We start from the raw sequence: 4886 nt of genomic DNA on the forward strand, positions 1-4886 counted from the left end.
AACTGAGGTGTTGCAATAAAAAACTGATGATTGATGCTTCTCATCTTTCTCCGTTCCTGTTGGTCTCTCCCTATCTATACCTCTCTGACTCAAAAAAAAATCAGAGAATGCTGAAAGATCTTAGAACAACAATGGATGGACACAATGAACACATAAATAAAGAGATAACAAGCATAAAAAGGACATTAAAATAATAAAGAACCAGTCAGAAATGACAAATACAATATCAAAATGAAAACTACACTAGAAGCAATTAAAAGCAGGCTGGATGAAGCAGAGGATCAAATCAGCAATTTAGAAGACAAGATAAACAAAAACATGAAAGTGGAGCAGCAAAAAGAAAAGAGGCTGAAAAAATCTGAGGAAACTCTAAAAGAGCTCTGTGACAACCTAAAGAGAAACAACATCCACATCATAGGGGTTCCTAAAGAAGAAGAGAAAGAACAAGGGATAAAGACCTTGTTCAATGAAATTATAGCTGAAAACTTCCCTAAATTGATGCAGGAAAAAACACACAAGTGTGTGTGTGTGTGTGTGTGTGTGTGTGTGTGTGTGTGTGTGTGTGTGTGTGTTTCAGGAACAGAGGGAGAGTTAGAGAGAGGGACAGATAGGGACAGACATACAGAAACGGAGAGAGATGAGAAGCATCAATCATCAGTTTTTTGTTGCGACACCTTAGCTATTCATTGACTGCCCTCTCACATGTGCCTAGACCATGGGCCTTCAGCAGACCAAGTAACCCCTTGCTCAAGCCAGCAACCTTGGGTCAAAGCTGGTGAGCTTTGCTCAAACCAGATAAGCCCGTGCTCAAGCTGGCGACCTTGGGGTCTCAAACCTGGGTCCTCCACATCCCAGTCCAACGCTCTATCAACTGCACCATCACCTGGTCAGGCAAAAAGTCACACAACTTTAAGAAGCACAGAGAATTCCATTAAAGAGAAACCAAAAAAAAATGTACACCAAGACACATCATAATTAAAATACCAAAGCTAAGAGATAAAGAGAAAATATCAAAAGCTGCTAGAGAAAAAAAAGGCTATCACCTACAAAGGAGCTGCATGAATAAGAAAGCAGGACCTGTACATATACTATCTACAAGAGACACACCTCAACACAAAAGATACACATAGACTGAAGGTAAAAGGATGGAAAAAAAAACATTTTATGCAAATGGAAATGAAAAAAAAGTTGTGGTAGCAATACTTATATCAGACAAAACAAACTTTAAAACAAAAGCTATAGTAAGGGATAAAGAAGGTCACTACATAATGACAAAGGAAGCAATCCAACAGGAAGATATAACCATTATAAATATATACTCACCTAATATAGGAGCACCCAAATATATAAAGCAGAATTTGTTGTATAAAAAGGGCAAGATCAACAGCAACACCATAATAGTAGGGATTTTCAATGCCCCACTAACATCACTAGATAGATCCTCAAGAAAGAAAATTAACAAAGAAACAGCAGATTTAAAGGACACACTAGATCAACTGGATTTAATAGACATCTTCAGAACTTTTCACCCTGAAGTAGCAGAATATACATTCTTTTCTAGTGCTCATGGTACATTCTCTAGCATCGACCATGTGTTAGGGCAAGAAAGCAGTGCCAACAAATTTAAGAAGATTGAAATTATATTAAGCACTTTCTCTGATCACAATGGCATGAAACTAGAAATCAACCACAACAGAAAAACTGAAAAATACTCAAACACATGAATACTAAATAGCATGTTATTAAATAACAAATGGGTTAACAATGAGATCAAAGAAGAAATAAAAAAATTTCTAGAAACGAATGATAATGAGCATACCACAACTCAAAATTTATGGGACACAGCAAAATCTGTCGTGAGAGGGATGTTCATAGCACTACAGGCATACCTTAAGAAGCTAGAAAAATCTCAAATAAACAACTTAACCCTGCATCTAAAAGAACTAGAAAAAGAACAGCAAGTAAAGCCCAGAGGTAGTAGAAGGAAGGAAATAATAAAGATCAGAGGGGAAATAAATAACATAGAGGCTAAAGAAACAATACAGAGAATCAATGAAACCCAGAGCTGGTTCTTTGAAAGGGTAAACAAGATCGATGAACCTTTAACAAGACACATCAAGAAAAAAAGAGAGAGGACTCAAATAAATAAAATTAGATTTGAGAGTGGAGAAATAACAAATGACACAGCACAAATACAAAATATTGTAAGAAAATACTATGAAGAACTGTATGCCAAAAAATTAGACAACCTAGGTGAAATGGAAAAATTCCTTAAAACAGATAATCTTTCAAAAATCAATCTGGAAGAATCATAAAACCTAAACAGATTGATTAAAACAAATGAGATCAAAACAGTTATCAAAAAACTCCCAACAAACAAAAGCCCTGGCCTAGATGGCTTCACAGGTGAATTCTACCAAATATATAAGAACTAACTCCTATCATTCTCAAGCTATTTCAATAAATTCCAGAGGAAGGAACACTTCCAAGCTTTTTTATGAGGCAAACATAATTCTGATTCCAAAACAAGGCAAAGACAAAACAAAGAAAGACAATTATAGGCCAATATCCCTGTAGAATTTAGATGCTAAAATCCTCAACAAAATATTAGCAAACCGGATCCAGCAATACATTAAAAAATCATATATCATGATCAAATGTTATTTATTCTAGGAGGCAAGGATGATACAATATTTGTAAATCAATCAATGTGATTCATCACATAAACAGAAAAAAGGAGAAAAACAACATGATAATTTCAATAGATGCCAAAAAAATATTTGATAAAATCCAGCACCCATTTATGATCAAAACTCTCAGCAAAAAGGGAATACAGAAAACATGCCTCAACCTGATAAAGGCCATCAATGACAAACCCACAGCCAACATCATAATCAATGGGCAAATATTAAAAGCAATCCCCTTAAGATCAGGAATAAGGCAGGGGTACCCCCTTTCACCACTCTTATTCAACATAGTACTGGAAGTCCTAGCCACAGCAATCAGACAAGAAGAAGAAGTAAAAGGCATCCAAATTGGAAAAGAAGTAAAACTATCATTATTTGCAGATAATATGATACTATATATAGAAAAACCTAAAGTCTCAGTCAAAAAACTACTGGACTTGATAAATAAATTCAGCAAGGTATCAGGATATAAAATTAATACACAGAAATCAGAGGCATTTTTATACACCAACAACGAACCATCAGAAAGAGAAATTAAGAAAACAATCCCCTTCGCTATTGAAACAAAAAAAATAAAGTACCTAGGAGTAAATTTAACAAGGAGATGAAAGACTTGTACCTGAAAAATGATAAAACATTGATAAAAGAAATCAAGGAAGATACAAACAAGTGGAAGCATATACCGTGTCATGGATAGGAAGAATAAACATCATTAAAATGTCCATGTTATCCACCCAAAGCAATTTATAAATTCAATGCAATATCAATTAAAATACCAATGACATACTTCAAAGATATAGAACATATATGGTACCAAAAAGACCTTGAATAGCCTCAGCAATCTTGAAAAAGAAGAATAAAGTGGGAGGTATCACACTTCCTGATATAAAATTATACTCAAAACAGCTTGGTACTGACATAAGATCAGGCATATAAATCAACAGAACAGAAGAGAGAACCCAGAAATAAACCCACACCTTTATGGACAATTAATATTTGACAAAGGAGGTAAGAGCATACAATGGCGTGAAGACAGTATCTTTAACAAATTGTGTTGGGAAAATTGGACAGCTACCTGAAAAAAAAATGAAACTAGACCACCAACTTACAGCATTCACAAAAATAAACTCAAAATGGATAAAAGACTTAAATGTAAGTCTTGAAATTATAAGCATCTTAGAAGAAAACATAGGAAGTAAGCTCACCGACATATCTCGCAGCAATATATTTGCTGATTTATCTCCATGGGCAACTGAAATAAAAGACAGGATAAACAAATGGGACTATATCAAATTAAAAAGCTTTTGTACAGCTAAAGACAATAAGAACAGAATAAAAAGACAAACTACACAATGGGAGAACATATTTGACAATACATTTGATATGGGATTAATAACCAAAATTTATAAAGAACTTGTAAAACTCAACATAAGGAAGACAAACAATCCAATCAAAAAATAGGCAAAAGAAAGGAATAGACACTTCTCCAAAGAGAACATACAGATGGTCAATAGACAGATGAAGAAATGTTCAACATCACTAATCCTTAGAGAAATGCAAATTAAAACCACAATGAGATATCACCTCACACCAGTCAGAATGATGCTCATTAACAAAACAATACATGATAGGTGCTGGTGAGGACGTGGAGAAAGGGGAACCCTCCTGCACTGCTGGTGGGAATGCAGACTAGTGCAGCCACTGTGGAAAACAAAATGGAGATTCCTCAAAAATTTAAAAATGGAACTGCCTTTTGACCCAGCCATCCCACTTTTAGGAATATATTCCAAGAACATCATATCACTGACTCAAAAAAAGAAATGCACCTCCATGTTTATGGTAGCATTGTTCACAATAGCAAAGATCTGGTAACAGCCCAAGTGTCATTCAGTAGACAAGTGAATTAAAAAGCAGTGGTACATATACACAATGGAATACTATGGGGCCATGAAAAAGGAAATATTACCTTTTGTGACAACATGGATGAACGTGGAAACTATTATGTTAAGTGAAATAAGCCAGGCAGAGAAAGAAAAATATCATATGACCTCACTCATTTGAGGAATCCAAGAAACACTGTGAACTGAGGAATGGAATTAAGACAGAGAAGGGATCAGAGGGACCAGAGGAAAAGAGGACAGAGGGAAAGGGGTTGATAGAATGGGATAAACCTGAAGGGAAGGGGGGAGGGAAATTTTG

Source organism: Saccopteryx bilineata, chromosome 8 (assembly GCF_036850765.1).
Source record: "Saccopteryx bilineata isolate mSacBil1 chromosome 8, mSacBil1_pri_phased_curated, whole genome shotgun sequence".
Lineage (NCBI taxonomy): Eukaryota > Metazoa > Chordata > Mammalia > Chiroptera > Emballonuridae > Saccopteryx > Saccopteryx bilineata.